Raw genomic sequence first — 22,500 nt, 5'->3', positions numbered from 1 at the left:
CTTACATTGGTTGGGCTACACTCAGCATCATGCACGAGTAACTCGTTCAAACATCTCGACATCGTCTCACATCAACACATCCTGCTCAACAAATGAAGATGACCAGAAGGTCCAGCAGGCCCTCCCCAGATGATCATGTTCAATTCCAAATATTTTAAGAAATTGTGTTCAACACAAGGTCTTTCTCAGAGTTGCTCCATTTTGATTGCAGGATAGATGGAAGGTCCAGCAGGCCCTCCTTGCTCATCACATTTTTGCCTCTAGCATCTCCAAGAAAAGCTTGTGCATGGGGACGCGCCCCTCGAGCTTGAGTGAGCGGAACCGCTGCACCGCGTAGGACGATGTCTGTCGGAGCAGAGGAAGCGTCAGCAGCAGCTTTCCGACACGTCGACAATCCTCAGGGTTCTGCATTGTCACGTGTTCCTGCAGGGCTTCGTGCAACACATCTCGGAGTCGTTGGACTGCCATAATGTCCTCGATTTGTTGAGAATCTGCACACCGTCGAGCAAAGTCATGAAGTTCGATCTCTTACAGCAGATTTCCCATTGGTGGCACTTTATGCATGAATGGGGCCACCATGACTTTTACAGAAGACAAGATTATCAAAATTTAACCAGGGTACTAATTCAAAGGGAAATTTAAAAAAGAAAGGTTTAGAAAAAAAATATTTCGTTTAGAAATAAATATATAAATAATCCTTACGAATGTTTTTATGGTAGATTGGAAAATACACGAATTGGTGTTTATTGGAGCATTGTGAGTGTCCCATTCGTATAACCTTCTCAACGACCCTCGCGGAATGACTGTGGAGAATGAAAGACAAAATGGAGGACTACTTTGGTGATAATACATACATACATATTATATACATATTTACATACATACATACATACATACAGTCACGTGAAAAAGTAAGTACACCCCATGTAAAGTTTTGAGGTTTTCAACATATTTCAACATACAGCTATTTGATCTTCATTTCAACAATATTGAAAGATAATGGTGATATAATAGAACAAATATCATGAAACATTTACATTTTGCAGTCCATTGTATAATTTAAATAAACATAAATGCAAATTTCGCATGTGGAAAAAGTAAGTACACCCTTGGCTCTAATAGGTGGTATTGCCCCCTATGGCAGAAACAACCTCAAGTAGGCGTTTCTTGTAACTGTCTACCAGTCTGTGACATCGACTGGGAGAAATTTTTGCCCACTCCTCCATGCAGAATTCTTTCAGATGTGCGATGGTTGAGGGGTTTCTTGCATGCACAGCTCGTTTCAAATCCCCCCACAACATCTTGATGGGATTTAGATCCGGGCTTTAACTTGGCCATTCCAGAACCCTCCATTACTTTCTTTTCAGCCATTCCTTGGTGGATTTACTGGTATGTTTAGGGTCATTGTCATGTTGCAAGGTCCACCTTCGGTTGAGCTTCAACTTTCCGACAGATGGCCTCACATTATCCTCAAGCACCCTCTGGTACAATGAAGAATTCATAGTGGATTCTATGATGGTGAGCTGCCCAGGCCCTGATGCAGCAAAGCTGCCCCAAACCATAATATTTCCACCACCGTGTTTTACAGTTGGTATCACGTTCTTGTGGTCAAATGCTGTCTTTGGTTTTTGCCAAACATGTCTTCTGGTACTGTGGCCAAATAGCTCTACCTTTGACTCATCTGTCCAGAGCACATTGTTCCAGCAGTGCTGGTCTTTGCCGAGGTGTTCATTGGCAAACTTTAGTCTTGCCCTGATGTTCTTTCTGGACAGCAAAGGTTTCCTCCTGGCACACCTCCCATGTAGATCAAATTTGTGCAGCCTCTTTCTAATGGTAGACTCGTGCACTTTGACATCAACAGTGGCAAGAGCTACCTGTAGGTCCCGTGATGACATTCTGGGGTTCTTAGAGACGGTCATCTTGCGGTCTGCTCTAGGGCTGAACTTGCTGGGGCGGCCTGGCCTGAACAAGTTGGCAGTTGTTTGGAATCTTCTCCACTTGTAGATGATCTTCCGGACAGTCGAATGATTGATTTCAAATTGTTTGGAGATCTTTTTAAATCCCTTCCCAGACCCATAGGCATCTATAACCTTCTTCCTGAAGGCATCAGGGAGCTCTTTTGATCTAAGCATGGTGACGCCACACACTTCAACAACAAAGAGCAAACCAAACTAAATGTCTGAGGTTTAAATAAGACAGGTTCCTGCAAGATCATCTCTAACGATGTTCTAATCATTTGCACCTGAGCTGGTGCACCTGATTCTAATTTTAGGTATTTGAAGTGGTGATAAATGTAGGGGTGTACTTACTTTTTCCACATGCAAAATTTGCATTTATGTTTATTTAAATTATACAATGGACTACAAAATGTAAATGTTTCATGATCTTTGTTATATTATATCACCTTTATCTATCAATATTGTTGAAATGAAGATCAAATAGCTGTATGTTGAAATATGTTGAAAAAGTCAAAACTTTACATGGCGTGTACTTACTTTTTCACGTGACTGTACATGTATATATAATACATGTTACAACGGTGGTTCATTGTTGGACTGTGTATGTTTGTACGTATGGATGGACGACGGACTGCCTTCGCCCCATTGGTTGGAGAGCCGGACTGCCTCCACCCACAATTGTAACCTGAAAAAAAATCGTATGTCTGCCATTTTGTGAAGACAGCAGTACACATAGGCCTCAGGCATTAGGCTTCAGGCCTCCGGTGTCAGCCCATGGGCCAGTGCAATTGCAATTATCCGAGTTGTATCGCCACAACGTCTTATAAATGCACACATGCACTTGGTATATTTTTGCTTCATGTACTATGTATGTACTCTGGGTTATTTTCGGTATTAGTGGAAGTGATTGAGGCAATGGTCTGTTGCCTATACACTGCCCAAATAAAGGGATCAGCAAGCCTACCATTAATTTGCAATTGGTCACTCGCTTTGACACCAATACAATTTTTTATTATGGACCCTTTGCATCAAAAAGCTACAACTATCGAACAAACCATTTCAAATGGAGCACCTCACCGCCATTAGATCATTTAAATCGCATCAGGCACACTGATTGCATCTACACACACTGACTTTACATCGCCAAGCGTGTTATCCCGCTATATCAGGGGATATCTGCCAGCCTTTAGGAATGCTGTGGATCGTTGCCCATGCTCTTGGCCTTACCCCAAATTTGTCAAGTTTAAAAGATTTAAAAACTAATAATACCTGTTCCTGCTATGCAAAATTTGGTGGAGATTGACCCAGCCGTGTATTCTTCGATTATTTTCGGACATGTACACACACGCACGCACGTACTCACACACACGCACGCACGTACTCACACACGCACACACACCGTATTGGTGTGTGTGCGTGTGTGTGACTATAGGTTTGCTCTCTGCCCATCTGTCCACCCACCCGTCCATCCGTCTCTGTCCGACCTGTGGTTTTACAGACTTTTCCCCATACCATTTAACATATTCAACTGAAACTTGGTACGTCGCTTTATTATAAGTTACAGGAAAAGTTCGAGTTTTAGGGTGTTTCATCAAATTTTCACGGTTATGCCATTTTTGGACTTGGAAAATATCACATCGGTAGGGGACATGTATTGCAAAGCAATTCTCACTCTTGTTTCATATGTAGTGTTTCCTCGACAAGCACATGAGCAGTTATGTTGTACGAATTTGGCCTATCTAGTACAAAACTTTTTCTACTGTATAGTTGATTTATATATTGATACAAAAAAGCTTATAATTAGTGGAAAATATCATGGAACCTACACTCCTTCATTCCTCTTTTCTCCCGCTTCTTGAACAAACTCCCTCACTCTCTTCAATCCCACTCCACCCTTCAGGTCTTTAAAACAGCTGTTCACCACCATCTCTTATCTTCCCCCATCCAAAACCTTGATCTTTTCTACCCCATGAATTCACCCCAGATCCACTTTTTTGAAATTCCGACTTCTTTCCTGGAAGTCCTAGCTAGCAGTGTCAATGTGTTTTTTTTTTTGTTTTTTTTTACCTCAACCCCCCTTTCCGTGCCTCCTCCCCCCCAAGCCCTCTCCCTCCCACAGATCTCCCGATGTCCCTGCTCTCAAATGTTGTACTTGTGTGCTTCCCTCTCTCTCTCTCTCCCCATCTAGTCTCCCGCTCCCTTTATCTTATGTCCTTTTATCATATATATTTTTATTTTTTATTTTTATTTTTTATTATTTTTTAAGTGTTTATCTCGGGTGGCAGATTCGGGATTTTAGAATGGCAACTAGAGGGAGGAACATGGTACAATGTAAAAAGAAACAACGTTTTAACAGAGACTGTGGATGCACCCAGGTGTTACCAGAGTTAGCAAGGGCAATGGCTTTCAGGAGGACAAACTCCTCCCGCTGAAACCCAAGTCCTTGCAGCTTGGCCAGCAAATGTAGCATGGAGAGATTGAGTTCAAGAAGTCCAGCCCTCCGTGCAGCACCCTCGCCCAGCACAAAATCATCAGCAAAGGCCAAACCTCCACCACGCACTGACATTGAGCGGAACACCACCGACAGAATGAGGACCTCCATCCAGGCGCTCTGCAGCAGGCTCATCTGGTCAGCCAACGACAGTAAGGAAAACCCTAAACGGATCAATGGTGCAGGGTGGTGGAAGCAAGAGGGAAGAGCACAATTAATTGCTTACTTTACATCTACTCACTTACTTCGGCCTGACTATATTTTAAATTCTAAACAATATCATTTTATTCCTAAAATGCCATTACATTTACAATCTAAATTCAAGGAAGATAAAAGAGTAATTATTTCATGTACATGTGGCCAAAGAGTTACCTTTATTATTGAATTTTAAAACCTTTTTTATAACAGAGTGCTCCTCACAGCCGCCCGATGCGGGACCACTACCCGTCCCTCAGAAGCCTTTCGTGGAACAATGTGGAGTAGTTGGGTTTTTGGGGGTTCTTTCTGCCTTACTGGTTGTTGCCTGGTTCTGCAGTTCCTGTTGGATTGTACCTTTGGAGTGGGTGTTCCCACAGGCTTGCCATCAGAAAGCTATAGGCCCAAACTAAGGTGTGGTGCCCTGAGAGGTGGCTGCCTCATCATGTGGCGCATAATCTTGGGTCCCCCCTTTTCTGCCAGTTTGCGACTCGTGTCGCACTGAGCACAGGATTCTGGGAGACCTTTCCGAAGCCACTAGTTTATACTGAATTACAATTCAGTAATATCCTATGTTATTGTGAGCGGTGGAAATTTGCCCTAATTTTTGGCCAGAAAGCCACAACCAAACAGCACCAATCCACAGGTGGCACGGACGAATGCCATCATTCTCTGGCACTGCTAATGCTATCTGGAATGCTCCATGTTTGTCTGCAAGGTTTCCTGAAGCCCCTCACTGCTGTGGGCCAATCATCTGTGGCACCCCCATCCTTATTATATTTTCCCATCTTTCTTTGCTTTTCCACCATGGAAGCCCCTCTTGGTTTTTGGGCTTGACCCTTCCAATAAATTGATGACAAAGCTTGGCTCAACGCAGGCACATTGTTAAGTGTTAACCCCATCTGCCATGATCTTTCCTGGGAAACCACATTTCCAAGCTGGCCTCCAAAGCCAGTCGCCGACTGGGCATCCTCCGTCGTGCGAAGTCCTTCCTTGGCACACCTGAGCTCCTCACCACATACAAGGCTTTCATCCGCAGCTCAATGGAATACTGTTCCCCCCTCTGGGCTGGTGCTCCTGCCTCACACCTAGCTCGGCTTCACGCTGTTGAAACCAAAGCTTTCAGAATCATTGGAATCTCCTGCGATGAAGATAACTCCAAGAGCCTTTCATTTACTCACCGCAGGCAGGTGGGTGGTCTTTATGTCTTCTACCGACTCTTTTCTGGCCTTGCTCCCCCAGCTCTCTCTGGGCTCTGTCCCCCAAATATTCCTGCAGGACACACAAGATCTGCCTGCAACCCTCTTATGGTTAAACTGCCAAAATCTAGACTCTCTATTCACCTTCACTCTTGCATTCCTCTTTTCTTCCGCCTCTGGAACAAACTCCTCACTCTCTTCAATCCCACTCCTCCCTCCAGGTCTTTTAAACAACTGTTCACCACCATCTCTTATCTTCCCCCATCCAAAACCTTGATCTTTTCTACCCCTGTTAATTATTTTTTTTGTGTGTACAAGATCGAGGCTCGTGAAAGAGCTAACATTAATCACACAGAAAGACAAACCGACACATAAAACATATAATAAGGGGAGCGGTAGACAAGATGGGGGGAGAGGGGGAAGGACACAAAGACAACATTTGAGAGCCGGGACATCGAGAGAACTGTGGGAGGGAGAGGGCTTGGGGGGAGGTGGGAGAGGTATAAAACATATGGACACTGCAAGGACTTCCATACCCCCCCCCCCCCTTTCCCGTGCCTCCTCCCCTCAAGCCCTCTCCCTCCCACAGATCTCCCGTTGTCCATGTTCTCTGCTGTTGTTCTTGTGTGCTTCCCTCTCTCTCCCCATCCTGTCTACCGCTCCCTTTATTATATGTTTTATGTGTCTGTTTGTTTTTTTTGTGATTGATGTTAGCTCTTACACGAGCCTCGATCTTGTACACACAAAAAAGGGGGGAAAACTGAGGCTGCCGAGGAGACTTTCTAATGTTTGAACCAGGCAGCATGAGGTTGTTGAGATCTGCGAATGGAAATAGGATTGAGTTCCACCCGGTCAAGTGAATAGGTTTCCCTTAATGAGTCAATGTCATCTTGACATGCCAAAGTCAAAAGCAACGGGTCTATAATAACTGTTAAAGACACGGGTCAAAACGCCGTCAAATTACCTTTACAGCAAATCCATGCGAAGATCTATATAAATGGCGGTTATGAGGCATGGAGCTTTTAATCCTGATCCGTCCATTGCGACGTGACGCTCGGGTAGATATCTGTCATCGGCTCAAGACGTTCGGCCGAGATCAATCCGGTAATTTAATAATCCGACAGCAGCAATCGTCCGAGAGAAACACTCACTGAGGGTGTGTAAAAACGAGTGCTGTGTTTACGATGATGGTAAAGTGTCTGGTAAACAGGGCAACGTTTCACCCACACGGTATCGTTTTTAGATGGTACACACAAGGATCGGGTCTTTTTTAGATGGTACACACAAGGATCGGGTCTTTTTTAGATGGTACACACAAGGATCGGGTCTTTTTTGGATGGTACACACAAGGATCGGGTCTTTTTTGGATGGTACACACAAGGATCGGGTCTTTTTTGGATGGTACACACAAGGATCGGGTCTTTTTTGGATGGTACACACAAGGATCGGGTCTTTTTTGGATGGTACACACAAGGATCGGGTCTTTTTTAGATGGTACACACAAGGATCGGGTCTTTTTTAGATGGTACACACAAGGATCGGGTCTTTTTTAGATGGTACACACAAGGATCGGGTCTTTTTTAGATGGTACACACAAGGATCGTGTCTTTTTTAGATGGTACACACAAGGATCGGGTCTTTTTTGGATGGTACACACAAGGATCGGGTCTTTTTTGGATGGTACACACAAGGATCGGGTCTTTTTTGGATGGTACACACAAGGATCGGGTCTTTTTTAGATGGTACACACAAGGATCGGGTCTTTTTTAGATGGTACACACAAGGATCGGGTCTTTTTTAGATGGTACACACAAGGATCGGGTCTTTTTTGGATGGTACACACAAGGATCGGGTCTTTTTTAGATGGTACACACAAGGATCGGGTCTTTTTTAGATGGTACACACAAGGATCGGGTCTTTTTTAGATGGTACACACAAGGATCGGGTCTTTTTTAAATGGTACACACAAGGATCGGGTCTTTTTTAGATGGTACACACAAGGATCAGATCTTTTTTGGGTGGTACACACAAGGCTCGGGTCTTTTTTAGATGGTACACACAAGGATCGGGTCTTTTTTAGATGGTACACACAAGGATCGGGCAGCAAATGTGTGCTTTAACATGGAATTTGGAGGTTGTGAGGTTGGACAACTGAGGATGAACTCCCACTTTTAAAAAGACTAAAATGTTCTAAAAGATGGAACATGCAGACAAGTTGGGGAAACGACTGGAACGATCGTGTTAATAGCACAGTTCATGTTACGAGGCCAGAGTACGACTCTTGGGGAAATGAATACCTTGGAATCGCAGAAGTGTGTTCTTGAGATACCGAGCATGAGAAATGCGTTGAGGTCGCCAAATGGTAAAAGCCAGAGAAACACAACGACCGGTAAGTGGATATTTGGACTGAAAACAAGGTTCATTCGTCCCATGTTTCAACAACTGCTCCCTTCAATTTGGTTAAGCTCTACAGAGAGGTTGATGTTGTAACGTCCACACTACCAATTATTGTGGTTCTGAGGCCTGGACAATTTTTCCATTCCTCACTGTGTGTTTGTGTGTGTGTGTGCGTATATGTTTGTATGTGTGTTTGTGTGTGTATGTGTTTGTGTGTGTGTGTGCGTATATGTTTGTATGTGTGTTTGTGTGTGTATGTGTTTGTGTGTGTGCGTATATGTTTGTATGTGTGTGTGTGTGTATGTGTGTTTGTGTGTGTATGTTTGTATTTGTTTGTGTGCGTATGTGTGTATGTGTGTGTGTGTGTGTGTGTGCGTATATGTTTGTATGTGTGTGTGTGTGTGTATGTGTGTGTTTGTGTGTGTATGTTTGTATTTGTTTGTGTGCGTATGTGTGTTTGTGTGTGTGTGTGGTTGTATGTGTGCATGTATGTGTTTGTGTGTATGTGTGTGTGTTTTTGTATGTGTGTTTGTGTGTGTGTGTGTGTTTTTTTATGTGTGTTTGCATGTGTGTTTGCTTGTGTGTGTGTGTGTGTGGTTGTGTGTTTGTATGTGTGTGTGTGTGTTTGTATGTGTGTGTTTGTATGTGTGTGTGCTTGAATGTGTGTTTGTTTGTGTGTGTTTGTGTGTGTATATGTATATGTGTTTGTTTGTTTGTGTGTGTGTTTGTGTGTGTGTGCGTGTGTGTGTGTTTGTGTGTGTATATATGTGTTTGTTTGTTTGTGTGTTTGTGTGTGTGTGCGTGTGTGTTTGTGTGTGTGTGTGTGTGTGTATGTGTGTTTGTTTGTGTGTATGTGTGTGTTTGTTTGTGTGTGTGTATGTGCGTTTGTGTGTATTACAGTATCCACTGCCGCCGATCGCTTGTACGAACAATAAATTGTATGAACCCGACACCTCTCATCCACGAATATTTCTCGTATTTCCTATATTTCCCTGAGTCTGATTGGTATTCCGAAAGAGAACAACTATGGTTAACCATTCCGAAATTGTCACTCTGGTCTAAATGCTGAAAACTATGATAAAAGACTATTTTGATTCCACATTTCATGCTAGTAACAGGAGGTTAAAATGGCTGTTTGTCTGTGTTTGTATTTGTCTGGCAATGGTTGTTTGTCCGTGCTCTATGCTTGAGCACAACAAACAACAGTAATTTAATTAAAAAATCAATTTAAGTTGAATTTAATCAGGAAAAACGGTGCCCAGCTGATGATCCGGGTCGTTGGAAAATCAGACAATTGCCTATAAGTTAACTTCAAATTTAAAATAGCTTTTACAAGTACATAATATATCTGTGTATGTATATGTGTATATGTATGTATGTGTTTATATATATATATATATATATATATATATATATATATATATATATATATATGTGTGTGTGTGTATATACATATTGCGTGCCCATGTGTGTGTGTGTATGGGTATGTATTGTTAGTGTCCGGCTTCCTTCTTGGGACTACAGTGCAGTAATTGGTCTTTATTTTGATTTTAAATGCTCAGCATCAAGGAAAGAAGCAGCACGTGCCATTTTGCTCTGCCCCACGTGGGGTGTGAACCAGTAACCCCCCAGACTCGGAGCAGATGCTCTAACCATTACCCCACCATGTGTAGCATTCACTTGACTTTGTAATCAACTTAGATATCTCATTTTATCTGTCAGCGGGGAATGTAGCTGGGCTACTGGAATGCAATGACCTACTTATTTTGAGATACGAGACCTCTCAAAAGACGAGCACACCACCAATTTGACTATGCTGCCACCATTCAGCCTTCAACGTAAGCCTTTAGCGGAGGCCTTGCATCCAAATACGCGATGAACCAGGCACAAATGTCATGATTCCTTTATAATGAGATTTTGGCCAATTCAAAATGATTAGTGGTAAGTGATGGGTTCAAACTAAAAAGTACCTCATTGATCCACATCACCTACTCCCCGGTAGGTTATTGAGTAACTAGTATCATGCTGTTTAAAAACGTCTTGGTTTCACTGACATTGTAAAAGCTTAGGGTTTCAAACTGTCGTTTTCGCATTACAAAGGCAGGTCATTGCATAAGGTCCCTTTGCATCCATAAGGTCCCTTTGCATCCATAAGGTCCCTTTGCATCCATAAGGTCCCTTTGCATCCATAAGGTCCCTTTGCATCCATAAGGTCCCTTTGCATCCATAAGGTCCCTTTGCATCCATAAGGTCCCTTTGCATCCATAAAGTCCCTTTGCATCCATAAGGTCCCTTTGCATCCATAAGGTCCCTTTGCATCCATAAGGTCCCTTTGCATCCATAAAGTCCCTTTGCATCCATAAGGTCCCTTTGCATCCATAAGGTCCCTTTGCATCCATAAGGTCCCTTTGCATCCATAAGGTCCCTTTGCATCCATAAGGTCCCTTTGCATCCATAAGGTCCCTTTGCATCCATAAGGTCCCTTTGCATCCATAAAGTCCCTTTGCATCCATAAGGTCCCTTTGCATCCATAAGGTCCCTTTGCATCCATAAGGTCCCTTTGCATCCATAAGGTCCCTTTGCATCCATAAGGTCCCTTTGCATCCATAAGGTCCCTTTGCATCCATAAGGTCCCTTTGCATCCATAAGGTCCCTTTGCATCCATAAGGTCCCTTTGCATCCATAAAGTCCCTTTGCATCCATAAGGTCCCTTTGCATCCATAAGGTCCCTTTGCATCCATAAGGTCCCTTTGCATCCATAAAGTCCCTTTGCATCCATAAGGTCCCTTTGCATCCATAAGGTCCCTTTGCATCCATAAGGTCCCTTTGCATCCATAAGGTCCCTTTGCATCCATAAGGTCCCTTTGCATCCATAAGGTCCCTTTGCATCCATAAGGTCCCTTTGCATCCATAAGGTCCCTTTGCATCCATAAGGTCCCTTTGCATCCATAAGGTCCCTTTGCATCCATAAGGTCCCTTTGCATCCATAAAGTCCCTTTGCATCCATAAGGTCCCTTTGCATCCATAAGGTCCCTTTGCATCCATAAGGTCCCTTTGCATCCATAAGGTCCCTTTGCATCCATAAGGTCCCTTTGCATCCATAAGGTCCCTTTGCATCCATAAGGTCCCTTTGCATCCATAAGGTCCCTTTGCATCCATAAAGTCCCTTTGCATCCATAAGGTCCCTTTGCATCCATAAGGTCCCTTTGCATCCATAAGGTCCCTTTGCATCCATAAGGTCCCTTTGCATCCATAAGGTCCCTTTGCATCCATAAGGTCCCTTTGCATCCATAAGGTCCCTTTGCATCCATAAGGTCCCTTTGCATCCATAAAGTCCCTTTGCATCCATAAGGTCCCTTTGCATCCATAAGGTCCCTTTGCATCCATAAGGTCCCTTTGCATCCATAAGGTCCCCTTGCATCCATAAGGTCCCTTTGCATATTTTCCAAACAGCAACACCCCAGGCAAGTAATAATGTTTTTGTTGTGGTTGGAAAACTATCCTGATCAAAGAGTTTCGACTTCTGGTCAAGTGAAAATATCGGATGTTTGTCCAACAGCAGCCTTCGGCATCTAACAAAGCATTGTCATCACAACAGTGGTCTGGTGCATTTACCCACAATCAAATCGTTGGAGGAGGGGAGGGCTCTGTGCTTCACCTTCATTGGCCCTGTTCAATTTGTGTTTATATTACTATGCTGGTATTTAGTCCGGCATGGTAGCAAAATGGGAGCATATTTTGTTGAAACATGTACAAAATCTGCCTAAATAAGAAACATAGTCAACGTTTTTCCAGGACATTTAAGGACTTCCAAAAGAGATTGCTTTCCCTCTTTTATACAGTTAAAAAAATATGTTATTCCTCTTTCTTCTCCGTTTGTGTTTCCACTCGTGTAAACGGTTCAATCCCACTCCTCCCTCCAAGGCTTCAGGCAGACAGTGCACCCCATCCCAAATCACGATCATTTATACCCCATTAACCTACCTCTTACTTTTACGTTACTGTGTTTCTTCCCCTCCTCTCCAGCTCCTTTTTCCTGTTCATTCATTCCCATACTTGTTGTGTCCAACTGTTGCCCTGCTGACATGTACATATTGTTCTTTTTATCCTCTGTACCAAGCTCCTCCATGAGCTTTGATCTTATTTATAACTAAATGATGGCATTGTGCCTTCACGCCAAAACAAGTAACTGTGATTGAAAGATCTTCTCAACCCTGTCTATGTACTCTGGGCACATACTGGTGTTTAAGCCTACTTCCTGCAAGTTCAGGAGTGCAAAGGTACCACCACTGGGACGACGTCTTTGTTCACCTGTACATATACTACAATTATCTGCCACTAGGTGGTGTGTGAGAAGCACGCCCCCACGGTTTGTTGGTGGGAGAAAAAGGACATTTTTTGTCATGAAAGTAGCTGTAGTAGTTTGCCTTTGTAAGGAGAAGCAGCTAATATGATGCAACAAAATTAGGTGCAAAATTAGTAGATCTTCTCAGTGGCCGCATCTTCCAAAAAGTTCTGCCTAAATAAGGTACAAGAACTATCTGGTTCCAAAAAGACAAATTGTGTGAAAAACCCACCAAAGACCTCTCGCCAATTTTAAAGCCGACAAGTATCGTTCAGGTTTGAGATGCCTTCTAACTGATACTCACCGGGGACATGCTTGGCCCAGCCAATGATGATGACAAGTTCTCGATCGGCCAGATCACACAGTGTGGTTAAAGCCTTGATGTCAGAGTCGGGCAGAGCAGGGTCGGGCATGGCGTACAACTTATCTGGTTCCATGAGCAGCAAATGGGAAACCAGCTTGTTTGCTGTTGGGGAGGTTCAGATGTTAAATGAGTCAATGTACTGTAACTGTGGGTAACAGGTGTAGCTCATTTGTAGCAGGCTTGCCTCTCATGTAAATGCTTCTGGACATGATGGGAAATTGTTGTTCCGTACCAATAGATCTAAAGCATTAAGGATTGAGAGTTTTTAATGGTGTAAGAAGTGAAAATAATGGATACTTTAACTAAAAAACAAAAACATGTGACATTTACAATCACACAAGATATCTAAAGATGCATAAATCTAAAATGAATATTGTCTGAGACTAAATAAATAAAAAATAGACCAAGTGGTCCAGCTGCAGAGCTAGAGAAAAGCTACTGACCTGGCTTCTTGGCTGGAGTCAGGACACCTGGTGACAAGTACGGGCTGTTTGCTGCATCAATTCTTCGTTTATATTTCTGACGCCCACCGCGCACCCGATCAAGTCGTACTCCTATACAAATAGATAGCGAACATGAAATTGAAGAAGAAGAAAAATTGAAACGAATAAACAACTTGTACACACAAAGTAATTAAATAAATTATTATTATTATTATTATTATTATTATTATTATTATTACTGACAGAGCACCCGCCCTACAGACAGTCTTGTTCCAAACATGTAACACGTTCTTGACACATCCTTTTATTTGGGCAGTGTATAGGCAACAGACTGCTGCCTCGATCACTCGCGAAAATAAAAATAATCCAGGTTATGTTCATGAAATCAAAAATATGCATACTGCTTATGTTCATATACAGTACGATACATCATGGTTATATAGCTCAGATAATTTATATTGCACTGGGCCATAGGCTGACACCGGATGCCTGAAGTCTAAGGCCTACATGTACTATCATGTCCCCGGGGTTAAGACTCCAAGAGGACGAATGACGGAAATGAGCTTTAACTCCAAGGCATATTTCGAACCTTGGCGGGATTATTTTTTCGCGTGTGCGGGAAAGTTCGAGGCCTTATCTGATCGGAAACACACGGAGTTATTCCGAACCCACAAAACAAAGAAAGGAACCAGGACAGAAAGTAAAATTCAACAAATATAAATTTATTTACATTAATGTAAATGACAAAGAAAGGTGAGGTAAACTAAATTTCCTAAATGAGGGACCCTTCACTCAGTCTCGTATACAAACAGGGGAAAAGATAATGAAAAGAAAATGGCGTTTATAGTGCCGGCACTTAGCGTTGTTGCTCAAGCGAGGGCATTGAATGAAGCTGGCAGCACAAAGTGGCCCAAAGCCGCGCAGGAAAGATGCACATGATGGCGCAAAGTTCCTCTCCGTGTCGCCACAAGCGTGAGGTGATTTTATGTGGCCGGTCCCCTTTTGCTGTTGTCTCCCTCCGACCGACGCGCCAAGAGTGCCTCAAACCGCCGCCGTATTCCTCCTCTTAACAGGTGCCCACGCGACCAAAACCCCACCAGCATGACCCATGCCCACCTTCCACCAAGGCACCAAGACGTCTCCTCACCAACACACCTGAGACAACAGCGTCCACTCGAGACAAGAGCCAGAATATGAGAGAGAGAGAGAGAGAGAGAGAGAGAGAGAGAGAGAGAGAGAGAGAGAGAGAGAGAGAGAGAGAGAGAGAGAGAGAGAGAGAAGAGAGAGAAAGAGAGAGATAGAGATAGAGATAGAGATAGAAAGATAGCGAGACGAGACGCGTCTTTTTCCTTTCAGCTCTCGAATATTCCACACTCACGTCACACTCTGTCCAATCATCGAGTGCTACTCAATCACGAAGGCCGGGGCATGGCCTCCACCAATCACGAAGGCCGGGGCGTAGCCTCTCCGTCACGAGTCGAGGGGGAGGGGGGGGCGGAGTCTAATCTCTCTCTGAATGTTCGCATGACGCTGAAGGCCATGAGGCGGGGGCTTGACTGGCACGCTCGGCAAATGTGCTGAGTGTTGGTTAGCCCTGGTGGCGTTGTGAGCGAATGGAGTCATTTGTTATAGTTGTTGTTTGGCAGGCTTTTTAATTGTAATGAAGACGGAGGGAAGATCACAGGGGCAAATTACACACTGGGGAATGAATATTTAAGCCCTAGAATGACTTAACACAAAGCCACGCCCTTATGGCGACATGCAAACGCTCTTACCGGACAGCCGGCCTACTTAGATACATCGAGATTCCTCTATGCAACACTCGGGGCATGCTAATCTACACATTTCTAAGTTTTCATTGAGGTATTTCATGCCTACCCCCACAAACGTAACAGTACCATCACCTTCACAAGGCCCATGACGCCTTTCACCTCCAACCTTTTGATATTTGATGATACTTGAACGAAAACTTGTATGGAGGACATAGCTATTGTGAATATGACATATCCAAAGATGTCTTCAGCTTTCCAAAATGGTGGACGTATGATTTTTTTTTCAGGTTTACAATTGCGGGTGGCGTCAGGCCAACTGTCCAACCAATGGGCATAGATCGGACATACGAGTTTGCATACAAAACCTGGTCCAATTGCATATAGATTATCCACAAATTGACCTTATTAATGACCAAAAATAGTCCCCAAGACAGGAGGGATGGAGACCAAAATAGTTCCTGAGAGGGGAGGGTGGAGTAAGACATTAAGCAGGAGGATATCTGCCAGCACTGGTAATTAGTGCACGTTAAAGATCCCACTGTGTCTTTTATGAATAGTAGGCGAGCTATTGCTGGCACCCTGAACAAATTATAGATCCTAGCCATCTTCAGCCATCCTTCAGAACTAATCAGCCAGTTTGTGAAAGACTTGGGCCAAATATATTCCCTGGCCAACCCCACAGGAAGGTGCAAATAATTGGGGTGTTAAAGAAGAAGAAGAAATAATAGTCGTGGTAGATTTAGTTGTTAGGGGGTGATGGAGACCAAAATAGTCCCAGTTGTTATCAATACAGTGTCAACACTACAAAAATAAAATGAGGAAAATAAGGTAATCAAATACTTATAACGTTTTCCTGTAATTGACAAATTTTATGGTGAAACGGAAATTGCATAATTGGCAGAATATGTACCACAACTGTTTATGAGGCAGCTCTGCTGAAGGATTGTGACTTTGATATGATTACGAGGACCACTGGACCTGCAGGTTATCTGGGCCCTGGCCTAATGCCCTGGTCATGAGGTTTCATAGTGAAATCTTTTCCCCAGTGCTCCACAGTCCTCCCTTTTCCCCAGTGCTCCACAGTCCTCCGCAGTCCTCCGCAGTCCTCCACAGTCCTCCACAGTCCTCCACAGTCCTCCGCAGTCCTCCACAGTCCTCCACAGTCCTCCACAGTCCTCCACAGTGCGAGTGCTCAGTTATGGAAGGAATTTGTCATTTGTTCAAGGTGCCGACGATAACTCGCTTACTCTTTGCCGAAGATACAGTGGGATCTTTAAAGTCCACCAACAAATGTTAGTTAGCAGATGGGACACCCGGATTAATGTTCGTATGGGAGAGAACACACTTTGTGATGCAACGTCGTGCCTGCGAACCACCAATCCGTTTAGCTTATTGTTGGGATGAAGATTCGAACCCGGACTAGGCAGCTCAAAGGTAAAGGCATTCACTACCTCTGCACCATCCTGTCAACTACTTACTTTATTGCAGTGTTCAATGCAATGCACCACCCAACACCCCAGGCAAGGAATAATGTTTTTGTTGTGGTTGGAAAACTATCCTGATCAAAGAGTTTCGACTTCTGGTCAAGTGAAAATATCAGATGTTTGTCCAACAGCAGCCTTCGACATCTAACAAAGCATTGTCATCACAACAGTGGTCTGGTGCATTTACCCACAATCAAATCGTAAAGCCCTCTGCCTGGTGTTCAGCCCAGCCATTTATCACGTAATGTTGTTATTCTGCCAGGAAGTTGTCACGAAACGTGTACTGTTTCTGTTTACTTGCCGACATTTGTTCCTGGATGTTCTTTCCTGGCATTAAGCTCTGCTCGCCTTAGAGCTATTAAGTCGAGGTTCAATTTCAGACCCAAATATAAACTTTGCCAGATTTGTCCTTTACTTCAATCAGGGCATTAATGAGTAAGCCGTTCATTGCATGAGAATTAAGCTAGCTACCCCCATATACTATCAGTCACTATAACTATCGGGGATGCCTCTTCGCGGTGGTTGTACCCCCCTACGCAAATCGAGGGCCAAATCTTCCCCGTTCTTCCCTGCTGCCCGGATTCGTCAGGGCAACGTGGTCATGGTCAGAGTACCGATTGCTCCCCATGGACCGGCTTTTCTTCTCTCTCTCTCTCTCTTTCTCTTTCTCTCTCTCTCGTTGGCTTAGCGGTTAGGGATCCTAGGATCCTGAGTTCAAATCCAAGTTGATCACTAAAATTAACACCAGTGGGGTTCACTCAGCCTATCATCCTTCCGAGGTCATGCAAACTGAGTACCAGTTCACTGGTAATTCCCTGTGTGTCGCAAGAGGCGACCAACGGAGTTGGCGGCAGGAAGGGCATCCGGCCATAAAACATTGCTTTAAAAAGGGGACCATGGTGTCCGAAAAAGTGCAACTCCTGATCTGTGGGGAAAAATGGCCTCTAAAGGTGGTTCTTTTTGTCTCTCGTCTCTCGTCTCTCTCGTCTCTCTCTCTCTCTCTCTCTCTCTCTCTCTCTCTCTCTCTCTCTCTCTCTCTCTCTCTCTCTCTCTCTCTCTCTCTCTCTCTCTCTCTAAATTTGTCGTGGCCCTTACTTTGTGAAGGCGAGAGTATACCATCCTGGATCTAGGGGATCCTTCGGTCGCTCCTGCGAGATCAATCGGCTGTCTCCGTGCCGTGGGCTTGTTCAAGAGAACTCTCCAGGGCTATACAACAACAGCAACAACTATCAGTCACTTGTGAATGTTAAAACATCCCTTTTTACCTTTCAAGAAGAGTAGGCCATTGTACTCTTCTCAAGAAGAGTAGGCTACATCCTAATTCTAAATTTGTGTTCCAATAAATTTGAGTCACTGCATCAATTGCATCGCCACGCCCACAGATATGATGCAACCCAAGCAGCCAGATGATATATTACATCAAATGCGTTTTGTTTATTTATTTCTTCTTTTTTTTTTCCAGGATCTATTCTCATGCTACACCTGGACTGGCTTGCGAAGAAAGGAAGTAACACTACATGATATGAATCCTGTTTGTTCTTCTGGAGTGGTTCCACCATCGTGCTTTGCCATTAAATTCATAATTTGCTGTGGTCATGGTGGGATGCTATATGATCTAGCCTGGCGGTTAGGCAGTTATCCTGATTAGTTCAAGTAGACCTTGATCTTTTCTACCCCCGCTAATTTCGGTCCCCTTGTGTTTTATACCTCTCCCCCCCCCCCCCCCCTCCCCTTCCCACACCTCCTGCCCCCAAGCCCTCTCCCTCCCACACTTCTCCCTGCTCTCAAATGTTGTGGTTGTGTGCTTCCCCTTCTCTCCCCATCTTGTCTTCCGCTCCCTCTTTTTGTATATTTTGTTTGTCTGGTTGATTTGTTTGTGAAATAAATGTTAGCTCTTTCACGAGCCTCGATTCAGTATACAAAAAAAAACAAAAAAAAAAAAACAGTTGTCCTGATGATAGGGGCGACAGTGTACGACTATGTCATCATGTGTTGAAGGGAGAAATATTCAACTAGCGGCTCTGGGAATAGTCCAGATTGACCAAAATTAAGTGATATCACTTTTGGGTGGATCGAGCATCAAAAATCATTTGCCAAAGGCAAATACTGGATGCTTAAGAAAGGGAGCAGGTCTGGCCTAAGACCCTGCCTTTCCCCATCCTGATCAATTCGTCCGTGAAATACATCTTAAATACGGCAACATTAATTAATTAAATGACTTAATTACTCACGTCGTCTAAAGTCTAAACTATAAGCTCATGACAGGGCAAAAGAGAGATTGAACAATTCATACAGTAACAGCCAAAATCGATTCTAAGGCGAGAAATTACCTGTTAATTTATACAGTATTGAATATTGAATAATTTTGTGGTATCATATTGCAGCGAAGATTCAAACTATTTAAAATCAATATTTTTTGTGTACAAAATCGAGGCTCATGGAAGGGCAATATAAAAGAGGGCAAAGCACACAATGGCAGTACAGCAGTGGAAAAAACAAGGAAGGAATGAATGAACAGGAAGGGAGAGAGAGAAGGGGCGAAACACGTACAATAAATTGCAAGGAAAACGGTTGGGGTAGGTAGGGCTAATGTGGGTAGAAAAAATTGTGGGTAGGGCTGGGGAATGATATGAGATTGAACAAACTTAGGACGGTGGTTCCACAAATGGGAGAAGCTCGGAATAAAACATTTGAGATGTGCAGTCAGTCTGGATTTAGCCTTTAGTAAGTCTAACCAGGAACGCATTACCGGAAGAATCTGTATACCCTGAAGTCGCTGGGGAGGGTCAGAGGACTGAGAGAGAAGAGGGAGTTACACCAGAAGAGATGGGGTAAAAAGAGAGGCCACCAACCCATCTGTGATGTGAGAGAAGCAGGTTTCGTGCTTTCGCCTCATCACATGGAGTAGTTCTGTTAAAACTCGGCACACTTTCGTGAAAAGCATCAATTTAGATGTGTCTAACTTGGGCAAGCACATATTGATTGTTTGTCCATCCACCTATAAGGTTTCTGGCCTCCCATCTCAACTGTGACCATCATTTCCGAACTGTGTATGAGCTACTGTAGGTGCCTCAAATCTGTTCTTAACAATTCTCTTAAGGATTAAACATCATGATGGAGCTTCATTGTGATCCTTGGCACAGTTCAGTGATGCAAGTTTTTTTTCTATCATCGGTAAATATTTACATCCACTACCAAAGGTGGACGGAGGGTATGTTTTCACTACTGTCTGTTTGTCTGTGAAGAGGATGTCTCAAAAAAGTTGACAAATTCGGACTAAATTTGGTGGAGGGGTGACACGGACGAATTGGTTAGATTTTGGTGAAGATCTGCATCCAGATCCGGATAGTAGAATTTTGTAAGTGATACTTCACCATTGAGAGATGGGGCCAAAAATGATATATAGCACAAAATTTCAATGACATGACAAAACTAGGTCGATGAGTTGGTTAGACGACAAGAACAAGCCGATTATATTTTGATTGAGGTCCGCATCCACATCCGGCCTATCATTGGGATACAATACGTAAACTGTTCAGCCAAGCGGACGTTTGCGCTCTACTGAGTGCCTTCCTCCTTTATGATTGATTTGTTCGTGTCTGGTAGGCCTTTCATATCGATAAGAAACAATGCTTGACCTAAAGCGCTACTTGGCGAATATTGTTATTCAAGGTTATTAATTAATAATTATCTTCTATATATATAAAAGAAAGTTTTTGTTTGTTTGTTTGTCTGCGCAAGCTAATCTCTTGAACGGTGAAAGATAGGAGGAAACCTCCAATACAAAAAATGTCGGGACGGGCCCTGGGAAGGTTTTAGGCTAGGTGGCGAGGCCGGTCGAGGCCGCATGGGCCGAGCTGGGCCCATTTCGCAATTAAAAGGTGAGCTGAATTATAGTAGTCAATCTTCTACGGCCACTAGTAAAAGCTGAATTATAGTAGTAAATGCATTCAAAAAGAACCAAAAATGTCAGGCGGGCCCCTGGAAGGTTATAGGCTAGGTGGAGAGACCGGTTGAGGCCGCATCGGCCGAGCTGGGCCCATTTCGCAATTAAAAGGTGAGCTGAATTATAGTAGTCAATCTTCTACGGCCACGAGTAAAAGCTGAATTATAGTAGTAAATTCAATCAAAAAGAACCCGAGCAACGCCGGGTGCTTTCGGCTAGTATTATATAATTGCTGGTATATATTATATTATATTTATTATATTATATACTATATATATATTATATTATATACTTTATATATTAAATAATTGCTGGTATATATTATATTATATATATTATATTATATATTATATATATTATATTATATACTATATATATTATATAATTATTTAGTATTATATATTATATAATTGCTGGTATATATTATATTATATATATTATATTATATATTATATATATTATATTTTATATTATATATTTTATATATTATATTATATACTATATATATTATATAATTATATAATATTCTATAATTGCTGGTTATTGAAGCAGCACCTGGAGCAACATCTAGCCAGGCCACTCACTAAAACTTTGCACTGTCCATTTTATATAACGTTTTCCATCCATTCCAATATTTACCTGAGAAAGCATATACCTCTAACGTCTTTGGTAGAGGTTTTATTGAAATCTGAGTAAATAATGTTGATACGTTCCAGAGTCCAAACTCTCTGTGCATTTATTGAATGACACGCGTAGGTTATAATATAATAAAAAATATTATCGTGTGTTCCTTTGCAAGACAAGAGAAAAACGACCACAGTGTGGTCACCAGCTGCGACGTGTAGAATCATGAGGATATCCGTTGCAATATGCACTACCAAATTCGACCAGTCATTAAATTATACGCATCCACTAGCGTCTTTTTGTCTTTCAGTTCTGGTCTTGTCCTTTGTTTTGCGACGCAACATGCTTCGTCAACTGATTACATATAATGTATGGACGTGAATGTTATTTCTGTTCTTTTTTGGTCTGAGGTAAATGTCCATGCAACCGTATTTCACCGGTTAAGTGTGACCATATTCCAAGTCTCACACTGTGGTCGCTTCTTTGGTATTTCTCAATCCGCTGTATGTCTATTTGTATTGTGTACCTGCATATGCTGGGATTCTGCTGGTGGACTGAGCATCCCCTTGTCCTTTAAGCTGGCTGTTCCCCCAACCCTAGAAGTTATAACGCTCATTCCGGTCAGGAGCAGCCAGGGTGATTGATCAATGAAGTCCCAAATACCTGAGTGCTACCCCTGGCCGTGAAGCAGGGAGATAACTCCTGTTCGGACCGCGGACAAGATGGAAATTGCCGAGCAGTTTAGCAATCCGCAGCCCGAGCCATTAACAAAAGGACTAAACCCGATTAAAGCGATTGGCCAAATCGTGCCACAGGTACCCAATGGAGAAAAGACTAAGATGATCGAATGGAAGAACAGAAACCAAAGTAAGGAAGAACACAGAATTTATTAACAATACTGAAGAGGAAATGAAAGAAGGGCATATACAATAAGAATGTACCGTCCCCCAAACAGTGATGACTCCATCTACATTTCACTGTCTGACAACATGGACCAACTTCTATCCACTCATCCCAACTCTCTCTTCCTCATATGTGGTGACTTCAACTGTCATCATGCCACCTGGTTGGGTGTGGGTTCCTCTCTCACTAGTCATGGCATCTCAGCAAAGGACTTCTGTGACTCACTGGGATTGACACAATCTGTCAATTTCCCGACCCGGATCTCAGCCAATGGAGTATCTTCTCTTCTAGACTTGGTTATGACAAACTTCCCTGCTAATGTCTGCTGCTCTTCTTCTGCTCCAATCGGTTCTTCTGATCATGTGCTTGTCAAAGTGGA

At 43.1% G+C, this 22,500-nt stretch overlaps 1 pseudogene across 1 annotated transcript in view; it reads right to left on the bottom strand.

The window, feature by feature from the left end:
• The window catches only part of LOC137419431 (estrogen-related receptor gamma-like), a 30,249-nt pseudogene that overhangs the window by 847 nt on the left and 6,902 nt on the right, over nt 1-22,500 (bottom strand). The window contains exons 3-6 of the transcript XR_013622076.1: nt 13,393-13,503; nt 12,890-13,051; nt 4,341-4,613; nt 1-491 (exon numbers count right to left, since the gene is read on the bottom strand). The exon at nt 1-491 is cut by the window's left edge and continues 847 nt beyond it. The product of XR_013622076.1 is annotated as an estrogen-related receptor gamma-like (transcript). The remainder of the gene's footprint in view (nt 492-4,340; nt 4,614-12,889; nt 13,052-13,392; nt 13,504-22,500) is intronic.

Source organism: Myxine glutinosa, chromosome 1, assembly GCF_964187855.1.
Source record: "Myxine glutinosa chromosome 1, kmMyxGlut1.1, whole genome shotgun sequence".
NCBI classification, from domain to species: Eukaryota; Metazoa; Chordata; class Myxini; order Myxiniformes; family Myxinidae; genus Myxine; species Myxine glutinosa.
Note: the sequence above shows the minus strand (reverse complement) of the source record. Positions and strands in the feature narration are given on the sequence as shown.